The sequence below is a fragment of the Bubalus bubalis genome, chromosome 21, assembly GCF_019923935.1.
Source record: "Bubalus bubalis isolate 160015118507 breed Murrah chromosome 21, NDDB_SH_1, whole genome shotgun sequence".
Classification (NCBI taxonomy): domain Eukaryota; kingdom Metazoa; phylum Chordata; class Mammalia; order Artiodactyla; family Bovidae; genus Bubalus; species Bubalus bubalis.
Window position 1 is genome coordinate 41,028,914 of NC_059177.1, and position 12,958 is coordinate 41,041,871.

The window sequence follows — 12,958 nt, forward strand, 5'->3', positions numbered from 1 at the left end:
TATAAAATCAAATAATTCTACCACTTTCATTATTTTGCAAAACAAAAGTCTATAATCCTTCCTCCTTCTCCCTCACTCCCCATCACCTCTTTTACAATGATTATTTTATTTTTTGCCTCTATATTTCAAAAAACTGTTTTTGTATTGCTTATTTTTTTTGATTTCAAACTTTTGCAATTCGTTTTCTGCCTTAACTTTCCTTTATCCTTCCACTTGTATTTCAAAGATAATGCTTTCTTCCTTCCCTTCTTTACCCCAGTATGAAAATGTGAAAGTGTTAGTCATTCAGCCATGTCCGACTCTTTGCAACCCCATGAACTGTATAGCCTGCCAGACTGTTCTGTCCATGGGATTCTCCAGGCAGGAATACTGGAGTGGGTTGCCATTCCCCTCTCCAGGGGATCTTCCAGACCCAGAGATGGAACCTGGGTCTCCTGCACCGCAGGTGGATTCTTTACCAGGGAAACCCTTAGTTTTACTCTAATTATGATGAAATAAATATTCAATATATACATCAATGTACTGTTTAAATGCCATCTAGGGACTTCCCTGGCAGTCCAATGGATAAGACTCCACACTTCCACTGCAAGGGGCAGGGGTTTGATCCCTGGTTGGGGAACTAAGATCCTACATGTTGTGAGGCACAGTCAAAAAAAAAAGGAAAAATGAGGATTGAAATGTATCAAAAGTTACAGCTAAATGCAATATATGAAATTTAGAATTAATCGTGTGCTGGAAAGAAGAAAGATACATACTATAAAAAAGTGACACGTGACAAAACTAGAAAACAGCCAGTAGATTACAGTTTTCTGTTTTTCTTAAATGCCTCTAGAGCTGAACACTGGCATTCCTACCATCCCCATCCTTTTCTGCCTGTTGTTTTCTCTGTAAGTAATAATTGTCTTGCCTTGTAATTCATTTTGTTTTCTCAATACTTATCACTCTCTCAGCCCCAAACTCTTCACCAGTTGTCTCAGTTCCTGCTCCAGATGTTCATGCACTTCCAGTGTTATCACTTCCATATTCCTGAGGAGTTCTCTTCCCAGAGCCTTGGTATTAACATGCCTGGCATCCTCCAAGTCCAGAGAACCTCTGTTTTATTCTCTGTAAGGACAAAGCTGGAGTCATTGACCAGGGTAGAGTCATGGCATCCCCCTGGTTCTAGGGAGTGGAAGGAGGATCTGAGAATCTGATTGTTTCTTTCTTCTTTGTTTCTGATTTTTTTAGGTAACAGCTTTATTAAAATTTAATTCATGTACCGTAACAGTTGCCCATGTAACATGTACAATTCCATAGTTTTTAGTATATTCACAGAGTTATGCAACCATCAACCACAATCAATTTTCATCACCCAAAAGAGAAACCCCATAGTTGTAGCACTTACTCTCCATTTGTCACTAACCCCAGCATCTCTGCTGCTAAGTCACTGCAGTCGTGTCCGACTCTGTGCGACACCATAGATGGCAGCCCGCCAGGCTCCCCCATCCCTGGGATTCTCCAGGCAAGAACACTGGAGTGGGTTGCCATTTCCTTCTCCAATGCATGAAAGTGAAAAGTGAAAGTGAAGTCGCTCAGTCTTGTCCAACTCTTCACAGCCCCATGAACTGCAGCCTTCCAGGTTCCTCCATCCATGGGATTTTCCAGGCAAGAGTACTGGAGTGGGGTGCCATTGCCTTCTCCTCAGCATCCCTAGGCAATCACTAATCTACTTTCTGACTCTCTATATTGGCCTACTCCAGGTATTTCATGTAAATGGCATCAGACAATATGTGACTCTTTATGCCTGTTAATATCACTTAGTATCGTGTTTTCAAGGTTTATCCATGTTGGATATATCAGAAATTTCATTTATTTTTGTTGCTAATAATATTACATTCTATCTTTTTTATCAATTGATGAATATTTGAGTTCTTTCTACTTTTGGCAAATACAAATAACTGTGAATAATGTTATAAACGTGCACAAATTTTTGTGTGGACAGAGATTTTTGTTTCTTTTGGGCATACTTGTAGGGGTGCAATTACCAGATTATAGAGTCACTCTATGTTCAACCTCTGGAGGAAATGCTTAATGTTTTCCAAAGGGGATGCAGCATTGTCTGTACCATCAGCAGTGAATGTACCATTTTACATTATCATCAACAGAGGGTTCTAATTTCTCCCAACTGTCACCACTTGTTAACTTGTGTATTTTGTTATAGCTATTTTTATGGCTGAGAGGTGATACCTCACTGTGCTTTTAATTTGTATTTCTTTAGCAGCTGATGATGTTCAGTGTCTTTTCCTGTGTTTACTGGTCATTTGTCTGTTGTGTTTGGAGAGAAGGATTTAGAGCCTTTCCTCATTTTTAAAAAATTGTGTTGTCTATGTATTTATTGAGTTGTAAGAATTTTACATATACTAGTAACAGATTCCTTATCAGATATATGATCTACAAATTTTTTCTCCCCTTCTTTTGGTTGTCTTCTCACTTTCTTGGTGGTGTCTTTGAAGCACAAACTTTTAAATTTTGATGAAGTTCACTTTATCTATTTTTGTTATTATTGTTGCCTGTGTTTTTGGTGTCACATCTAAGAAACACTGCCTCATCTGTGATCACAAAATTTATACTTATGTTTGCTTCTAAGTTTTACGGTTTAAACACTTACATTTAGACCTTTGATCCCTTTTGACTTAAGTTTTGTATATGATGTGAGGTAGGTGCCCAAATGTATTATTTTACATGTGGATATCTATTTGTTCCAGGATCACTGTTAAAAAGACAATTCTTTCCCAAATCACACCTCCTTTGCTGAGTATGTATACAACTTGTTTTCATCTTCACAGTGTGCATTCCTTGTTCACAACCAACATGCGCTTTATTAGAAAAATTCAGAAACAACTAGTGTGAAGAAAACAAACTTCAATATGTGTACCCAAGTAAGAAGGCTTTTGGAAATAGACCTTCCTTTGACAGAAGCCACTGAAGGTATGAGAGGAGGGCATGCATTAAGCTAGAGATCACATTAGGTCATACTTTTTTTCAGTGGGGGTGATATTACCCTCTAGTGGATAAGAGTTAGTTTTGGAAAGCAATAAACATCTTGCTTTTATTCATGTATAAAAGATATACACATAGTACATAAACAGATGCACAAGAAATCTGTGGTGTTAAAACTTTAGGGGAACAATTAGGGGAAAATGTTTTAAAAGGCTCATTAGGGACATGACATGAATAGAAACTTTAGAAGCTCTAGGTTAGGTGAAAATCACATTCTTTCAAAATTTCCTTGAGAAATTCCTTAGTGGCCCATGATGTTTAAGTGATTTCGGTAGGTGACACTGTATAGTAACTGTAATTCACTTGAGCATTGCAGAACTACCTAAATAAAGGAAGGAAGACAACAAGAAATCTACATCCAACGCCTGGATATTGAAGTCATCCCCACTTTGCAGAGAATTCTAGAGACTTCACTTGTGGTATTTGCTCCTTTCCACTTTTATATGAGCTATCTATTACTTTAATATCTTTTAATAGATATATATTTAGTTTTTATGAGGATTAAATAAGACAGGCAGGCTCTAGCCTGCATCTTTTAGTGGTGAGGTGAGATGTGTGCATGGGAGGTTTCTGAATCTTTTCTCAAATCACATCCCTTGTGATAACCTTCCGTGGTCAGACTTCTTTGTCTTTCTTTTTTTCTTAAAGCTTTTCTAACCACTGGTTTTGATATGTCTAATGTGAAGTAAATTATTGGTGGAAGGGCTTTCCTAATGAATGTACAGCTAAATGAATTGAAAATCCCTTAATGCTTAAGTATGTCTGTTCCTGTTTCTGCTTTTGCTGCTTGATCCTGTCTATACAGAAGAGCGTTTCGTTTGTCTACTAGGGCGCCACTTGCTAGTGCCACAGGGTAGTCCTTGGAGAACATTCTGCACCCCCCAAAGAATTTAAATGTTGAGAATTAAGGATGAATGGAAACTTTGATGGGAGGTTTTCTCGTTGGATTCATCTCTATTATTTTTCTCCCCCATCTTGGTGAATACAGTAGAAGATGGTGGTGCATATTTTGTTGGTAGTATTCTTAGCCAACTACCTCAGGATATAACAAGTTTAATTTCCGTAGATCAAAATGAGTCAAAAGAAATCCACCCCCCACCCCGATTTTTCAGATACTTGGTGAAGTTCCCAAAATAAATCTAAAATATATTCAATTTAAAAAATAGTTACTTTCACTTTCTCGCAGACCTGTTTCAAGGGAGGCTGCAAATTATTCCAGTATGATCAGCTAGATTGTAAAGGGAAGAACAGGTTGAAAAATGGGTAAAAGCCAAGTACATTATTTCTTTAGTTTTAATTTTTGATACAGTTTATATAGAAGAAAACACAGCCATTTAAAGTGTACTAATGTGTTGAATCTTGTGAAATGTATATACGTGTGACCACACAAGCTGTAGAACAGTTCCATGAAACCAAATATTGGGTTGGCCAAAAAGTTCTTTTGGATTTTTTCTAGAACAGTTTATGCAAAAATCTGAACTTTTTGGCCAACCAATGGTTCCTCCAAACTCTTTTGTAGTCTAACTCCTCCCTGTATCCCAACCTGGACCTCTACTGATTTGCTTTCTGTCACTTATAGCTTAGTTTGGTTCTTCTAGAATTTTACATATTTCACAATTTAGCTATCTAGCAGTAGACATTTGAGTTGTTTCTGTTTTGTGGCTACTATGAAGAAAGCTGTTATGATTGTCTATGTACAAGTCATTTTGAAGAATTTGTTTGCATTTCTATTGATTAAATACCCAGGAGTATGAGTAAAGAATCATATTATGTATTTATAATTAATTTTTATAAGAAATTGCCAACTATGAAGTGGTTTTATCAATTTATACTTCATGGAACTTTGCTGTCTGTCCTTCTCAATGCTTGATGTTTTCAGACTTGTAAATTTTAGCCATTCTATTGATTATAGTGATATCTCATTGTGTTTTAATTTGTATTTCCCTAATGTCTAGATGCACATGAGTTTGGGTGAACTCCAGGAGTTGGTGATGGACAGGGAGGCCTGGCATGCTGCGATTCATGGGGTTGCAGAGTCGGACACAACTGAGCCACTGAACTGAATGTCTAATAATAAGCATCTTTCTTAGGCTTCCCTGGTGGCTTAGATATCTGAGAAACTGCCTGCATTGTGCAAGGCACTGTGGGTTCAATCCCTGAGTGGGGAAGATCCCCTGAAGAAGGGAACAGCAACCCACTCTAGTATTGTTGCCTGGAGAATTCCATGGACAGAGGAGACTGGTGGGCTACAGTCAGTCCATGGGGTTGCAAAAAGTCAGACGTGACTGAGCAACTACACACTTTCTTGTGCTTAGAATTTGTGTGTGTGTGTACTATCATTTCAACTCTTTTACTCATTGTAATTGGGCTATCTTACTACTGAGTGTATGTTATTTATTATCCTGGATATAAGCCCTTTATTAGATATATACATTAGAAATATTTTCTTTTAGTCTGCAACTTACATTTTTAATTTTCATCTGTGTCTTTTAAGGGACTAGAGTTTTAAACTTTCTGCAAATCTGAGTCATTTTTTTTCTTTTTTGGTTATGCTTTCTATGTGCTAAGGAATTTTTGTTTCTTCCAAAGTTGTGAATATTTTCTGCTGTAATTTTTTTCTCTGAAAGTTTTATGGTGTTAGCTTACTTTCTTAGATCTACAATTAATTTTGAGTCATCTTTTGTGTATGGAGCAAAAAGAAGATTGAGATTTTCTGAGAGGGTAGCCATTTGTACCAGGACCATTTGTTGAAAAAGAATTATTTTATTTATTGTGGTACCTTGCCACCTTTGCTGAAATTATTGACCATAAATGTATGGGTCTATTCTGGATTCTTTTTTCTGTTTTGTTGAGCTATGCATATATCTATCTTTAAAATAATAACCATACTGTCTTGATTACTGTAGATTTCTATTACCTTAGGAAACTAGGTAGTGTTAATTTTTCAGACTTTGTTCTTCTTTTTCAAAATTGATTTGGTCATTTCCTTTGTGATTTCACATATGTTTTATAATTAGTCATTTTTTACAATTTCAGAGAAGGCATAGTAGCAGGAATAAAGAAAGTAGTTTCATAGTGGTGAAGGGACCAAATCAGCAAGAAGACCTAAACATCCTAAACATTAGTTGGGGTTGTTGGGCAGTCAGTTAGCTGAACAGGAAATGTATATCTTTGGGTGGAGGTGATTTGGGAGTTACACAGGGTTTCAATCTCAGCTAATTATGAGGCCAAGAATGGGAAGTTGGCTAGATATAAAAGAAGGGTCTGTGTCTGACCTTGACACAGGTAAACATATGGCATCTTATGGAAGTTATGAGAGCAAGTCTTATCTAAGTCATACTAACAAGGCTGGTTCAGAGAAGGCAATGACACCCCACTCCAGTACTCTTGCCTGGAAACTCCCATGGACGGAGGAGCCTGGTAGGCTGCAGTCCATGGGGTTTGGAAGAGTCAGACACGACTGAGCAACTTCACTTTCACTTTTCACTTTCATGCATTGGAGAAGGAAATGGCAACCCACTCCAGTGTTCTTGCCTGGAGAATCCCAGGGATGGGGGAACCTGGTGGTCTGCTGTCTATCGGGTCGCACAGAGTCGGACACGACTGAAGCGACTTTAGCAGCAGCAGCAGCAGCAGCAAGGCTGGTTCCTTTCCTAAATTATTTCCCAAGAGACAGAAAGGTGGGGAGCTCTTGGAAAAGAAAAAAATTAAAGGGATTTCTCAACTATCACTGGTTTCCAGAAGCAAGAAGTCAGATAATTTTGCATGCTGTCATTACCTATTTTTTAGTTGACTCTCTAATTCTCTTTGAACCAATATTAACATTGTAGGGGGAGAAAAATTCTTTTCTTCTGCCAGTATTAAGTTTTCCAACTAATATTGGAAGGGTGCTTTGAATGAGACTGGCCAAAGACAGATGACAACTGAAAAGCAAGCAGAAATCGTTAACACGGGCGTTGCACGTGTATACATGGAAGCACCAGTGATGAGTAACCCAGTTCAGTTCAGTCGCTCAGTCATGTCCAGCTTTTTGCAACCCCATGGACTGCAGCATGCCATGCTTCTCTGTCCATCACACACTCCTGGAGCTTGCTCAAACTCATGTGCATTGTGTCAGTGATGCCATCCAACCATCTCATCCTCTGTCATCCCCTTCTCCTCCTGCCTTCAGTCTTTCCCAGCATCAGGGTCTTTTCCAATGAATCTGTTCTTTGCATCAGGTGGCCAAAGTTTGGAGCTTCAGCTTCAGCATCAGTTCTTCCAATGAATATTCAGGACTTATTTCCTTTAGGATTGACTGGTTTGATCTCCTTACAGTCCAAAGAGTAACCCAAAGAGGTTGCTAAAACCTAGGTTTATATACTGTCTCAGGCTAAAACAAAAGGTAGTTTGGGGAGGCAAGTTATGGGAAGATTACCAGGAAAACTATGGTAGACAAGGGTTGTTTAATAAGGCTTGTTAAGCATGTTGAAGTCAGTGTCTTCTCCACTCATAAGACTGCCAAGAGTGTAGAGATCTTTACAAATGGAAATTTCCCTTATAAATGGAAATTTCTTTTATAAAAGGAAAGCCTGTGTCTTTAAAAAAAAAAAAAGCTGGTTGCTGAGTCTGTTAGCTCAAACTAATCCACATATCAAAGAGTTGGTGTATTCTGATACACCTTGCCATCCTGCTGATTCTCTCGTTAATAACATAAATTAATTTTTGACATGTTTAATTTGTATTTGTTGAAAGTAATGTTCTTAACTTTAAAAGATTATGCATTGATAGGCTTTAAATCTTGCCATGTACCAAATATTAGTTTGGTGGTCACATTTATAAAGCCAAGTTTATTCCTTAAAGTATCTCCTCGATTTAGTTTACCATAAGAGCAGTTTTCATCTGATCTGACATTGTTGTTCAGTCACTTCAATCGTGTCTGACTCTTTATGACCGCATGGACGATAGCATGCCAGGCTCCTCTATCTGCGGGGATATCCAAGCAAAAATACTGGAACGGGTTTCTGTGTCCTCCTCCAGGGGATCTTCCCTACCTAGGAATCAAACCCATGTGTCTTACATCTACCTGCGTTGGGGGGCAGGTTCTTTACCACTAGCACCGATTGGGAAACCCACCAGGCTCCCCTGTCCTCCACTGTCTCCCAGAGTTTGCTCAGACTCACGTCCATCGAGTCAGTGATGCCATCCAACCATCTCATCCTCTGTCGTCCTCCTCCTTTCTCCAAAAGATTGTTGTCCCCAATTTTTCCCAACATCAGGGGCTTTTCCAGTGAGTTGAGTATTTGCATCAGTTGGCCAAAGTATTGGAGCTTCAGGTTCACTCTCATTGACTGGTTTCTTCTCTATATGTCTTGAAGTTTGTTTCTGCTTCACTCCTGAATCATCAGCAGGATCTCTTACATGTGAATAGATTACCTTGTTAAAAATTCCTTTATTTTAAAATAGTGAAAGAACTTCCACATCAGCCAGACTGATAATGTGATCATAACATTGCATTTTTAAAATTCTGATATGTTCATTCCCGCCCCGCCCTCCATTTTTAGTCTCTTTGAAATCATTATGTTTTTTACAGTCAGTGCCATCTTAGAGTTTGATGGAGTATATGTATTTTATTTTCCTTTTCTTCTGTGTTTTACGTGTAAGTAAAAAAGGGACATAATGAAACATTTTATTAGAATTCATTAGGGTTCCAAAAGTACTTATATATAAAACAATATGTTAAATCTAAAACTGTAAAAAAAATTGTTTTTAGTTTGGTAGTCTACTCATATGTTAAAAGTTTGCAAACTTCTAAATAAAAGTTAATACACCAAGTTTCCTAATACTCCCACTTTGGAGTAGGAAAAATAACTTCTGTATTTTACACTTTACCTCTCCTGACACCCTTTTTTGTGTGTGTGCTTTTAGGGAGAGAAAAGGCTCCCACAGTGACAGTAATCCAGTAAGCAAGGTACTTAAATCTCTTACTGCGTTACTCACTAATTTGCCATAGTCATCATATTTAATTGGCACACCTTCACGTGTGAACCAGCCTCCTACACCTCAGTGACCCTAAGCACTGATAGGATGTTTTTGCTAGGTCTTCCATAATAACACATTCCACCCCCCTCAGGTAATTATAGTTGCACAAAATTCAAACTTGATTTTTCACATGTGTTAAAAGATGTTTTGAATATTGTTTTATCACAAAGCTTAGGGAAGGACAAATCTTTTTCTTGACTCATCTTAGTTTCTCCACTTGGGGTCCTGTAAATGAGGTTGGCCAAAGGCAGATTAGTAAGAGAGAAACAAACATAAGTTGATTAACATGTGTATCACACATGTAAAACATGGGGATACCCAGAGATGAGTAACTCAAAGTGCTGGTTAGAACTTGTACTGATAAACCATCTTTGTTGGTGGTGTTTAGTCACTAAGTCATTTCTGACTCTCTTGCAACCCATGGATGATGGTAGCCCACCAGGCTTCTCTGTCCATGGGATTTCCCAGGCAAGAATACTGGAGTGGGTTACTGTTTACTTGGATAGGGGATCCTCCCAACCTAGGGATCAAACTCATGTATCCTGTATTGTCAGGGTTCTTTACCAATGAGCCACCAGGGAAACCCACATACCATTTTCGGCTAAAGGAAAACAGGTTTTGGATTTTTGAGTGGGAAAAGCACATTATGGGAAAGTGACCAGTAGAAGTATGGTAAATAAGAGTTGTTTAGTAAGGTTTGTTACAAAGATTTAATCATATGCTTGCCCATTCCAGTATTCTTGCCCGGAGAATTCCACAGACAGAGTAGCCTGGCAGGCTATAATCCACAGGGTCGCAAAGAACTGGACATAACTGAGCAACTAACACTTCAACACTTCTCCCTTGATAGGAGTGTTTAAGAGCCCAGCTCTTCCAGGTGTGGGAAAGGGAGGCAACTTCACATATGGAAATTTCCTTTATACATGAAAATTTCCTTTACATGTTTGTAATCCCATTTTTAGAGCTTTTCCGGAGTCTATTGGTTTCAAATGGAGTTTATCTCCAAGTAATCCATAGCCCAAAAAGGTGTATTTTGGAGTGACATATTCTGGTATCTCTCAAATTCTTTCTTACTTTGTACTTACTGTAGAACTTTAACCTGTGGTTGAATTCTCCTTGATTCTAATTGATTTTGGTGCTCTGGAGGGGACCCATTTTTAGTCCACCCAGTACTGGAGTATGTGTTGCTAGTTCTCCACCTCATTCTTTGCTGGAGTTCGCTTATCTTCTCATAGCCTCCAGGATGAAGTTAAGGCTCACTGGTGAGGAATAGGAGGTTTGACCTCCTGTTTACTTTTTCTTTCCTTCTTTCCCGATTCCCAACTCCAATTTACATGGACATCCTTTCTGAAAGCCCTATGGGAGCAGCTGGGAGGCATTATTGCAATATGGTTTTGAGTTGGACAGCCCAGCTGCCTACTGTCTACAAGACCCTGGGCTAGTTAATTAACCTCTCTGAGGCTGTATTACCTTTTATGTTAAATGGGGATAATAATATTACTTAGCTCTTGGAGTTATTTTAAGGATTTAGTGAGGTAATGAATATAAATTACTTAGCCCAGTTCCTGCATATTTTAAGATTTTTTTTTTTTTAATGCAAGTGTTTCCATAACTAAAGCTCTTTCCATCGTGTTCTCAGAATGTTTGATGTTTTGTGGCAGCCCTAAAGCATTTCCCCACCCACCCCCATTCATCTTCATCCTTTGAACCCTATCTTTGGTTTGAATTTCAAAGTTTTAATAAAGATTCCATAGCTTTCCCTTGAACAAGCTGTATCTCTAGTTCCCAGCCCCTCATCTATGTCCTCACAATATTTGTTGATGGACGTGGAATGAAAACTAGTGTCTGTTTCTAACAGTCTTAATTTCCAGAAATCTTAAAGGTCTTACGAAGGATCTCTGTGCACCTCCTTCTCCCCAGCCTCAGCCATGCCTGACCTGCTCAGTGAGTCCTGTGTATAGTTCTTATGGCTGTAACCTTGGTAGTCACGTTTTTCCCCCGGGTTTGAGGTGGAATTAATATATAAAAATGGTATAGTTGCATATTTTATAGGTATACAACCTAGTTTTTTGGTATATTTTGATGTACAAATTGTTAGATGCTACGATAATTGGGCCAATTAATACATCCATCATCTCACATGGTTCCCTTTACCATGTTCGTGCATTTATTGAGAATACTTGAGGCACTCTTAGCAGATTTTCAACTACATAATATATAGTTATAAGTGTACTCATCATGATATATGTTAGGTCTTTGAAACTTGCTCATTTTATAGTTTGAAGTTTGTATTTTTGGACCAATATCTCCCGTTTCTCCTATTACCTATACTCTGGTAACCACCCTTCTACTCTCTGTTTCTTTGGGTTTAACTTTTTAGATTTCACATGTAAGTGACATCATGCAATTTTTGTCTTTCTGTATTTGGCCTATTTAACTTAGTACAATGTCCTCTGAATTCATCCATACTGTTGCAAATGGAAAAAAAAAAAAAATCTTTCTTTTGTAAGGCTGAATAATATTCCCTTGCATATATATCTCACATTTTCTTTATCTTTCAACAGACACTTCGGTTATTTCCCTTCTTGACTATTGTGAATAATCCTGCATCAAACATGGGAGTACGGTTATCTCTTGGGGATAGTGACTTAATTTCCTCTGGATATATGCCAAGAAGTGAGAGTACTGGATCATATAATTATTCTATTTTTAAGTTTTTGAGGAAGCTTTGTATTGTTTTCCGCAATGGCTGTATCAGTTTACATTCCCAACAGCAATTTCCTTTTCTCCACATCCTTGCTGATACTTGTTATCTTTTGACTTTTGTTAATAGCCATCCTGATAGTTATGAAATGATATCTCAGTGTAGTTTTCATTTGCATTACTTTTGTTAGTGACGTTCAACACCTTTTCATATACCTACTGGACATCTGTGTCTCTTCTTTGGAAAACACGACTATTCAGATCCTTTGCCCAGTTTTTAATTGGGTTGTTTTCATTGTTGAGTTGTATGAATTTTTTGTATAGTTTGTCTGTTAAACCATTGTCAGATACATAGTTTGCAAATATTTCCTCCTATGGATTGCCTTTTCATTTTGCTGATTATCTGTTTCTGTTTGGCTTTCTTTTTTTTTTCTGAACAGAAACATTTCAGTTTGAAAAAGCTATTTATTTTTACTTTTGTTTCCTCTGTTTTTGGTGACATATGCAAAAAGTCACTGCCAAGACCAACATCATAGAGATTTTTCCCTGTGTTTTCTTCTAGGAGTTTTACCATTTAAGAAATAACATTTAAATCTTTGATCAATTTTGAGTTAATTTTGTGTATGGTGTAGGAAAAGGATTCACTTTAAATTTATTAATTTCAGTGGAAGCAGGGGTGAGAAAAATCTTTCAGAAACATAAAAAGTTTCAAATTATTTCCTACTATCATAATGTATTGTGCCATTAAATCCAAGATTCCACATTTATAATCTTGAAAACTATCACATAAACTCACAAACTTTTTAAAATCGGACATACTCTTAGGAATGTCATGTGAAAAATACATAATCTACTGTGCAATTAAGGATATAGTTTTATTCAGGCTATTGTGTAAAAAGATTCATAAATAACATCTCAAAGAAGAGGAAGGGGTCATTGGAGTTTCATCAGTTCAGTTCAGTCGCTCAGTCATGTCCTACTCTTTGCGACCGCATGGACCATAGCACGCCAGGCCTTGCTGTCCGTTACCAACTCCTGGAGTCCACTAAAACTCATATCCATTGAGTCGGTGATGCCATCTAACCATCTCATCCTCTGTCATCCCCTTCTCCTTCAGCCTTCAATATTTCCCAGCATCAGGGTCTTTTCAAATGAGTCAGTTCGTCGCATCAAGTGGCCAAAGTATTGGAGTTTC

General features: G+C 37.8%; 1 protein-coding gene and 1 long non-coding RNA gene across 27 annotated transcripts in view; both read left to right on the forward strand.

Moving 5' to 3' along the window:
- Positions 1–12,958, forward strand: part of FHIT (fragile histidine triad diadenosine triphosphatase) — a 1,535,374-nt gene that overhangs the window by 952,510 nt on the left and 569,906 nt on the right. The gene's annotated exons all lie outside the window — the stretch shown is intronic.
- On the forward strand, positions 1,633–4,782 carry LOC123330949. The gene is made up of 2 exons (XR_006547290.2): positions 1,633–2,967; positions 3,356–4,782. It is a non-coding gene; the product is annotated as an uncharacterized LOC123330949 (long non-coding RNA).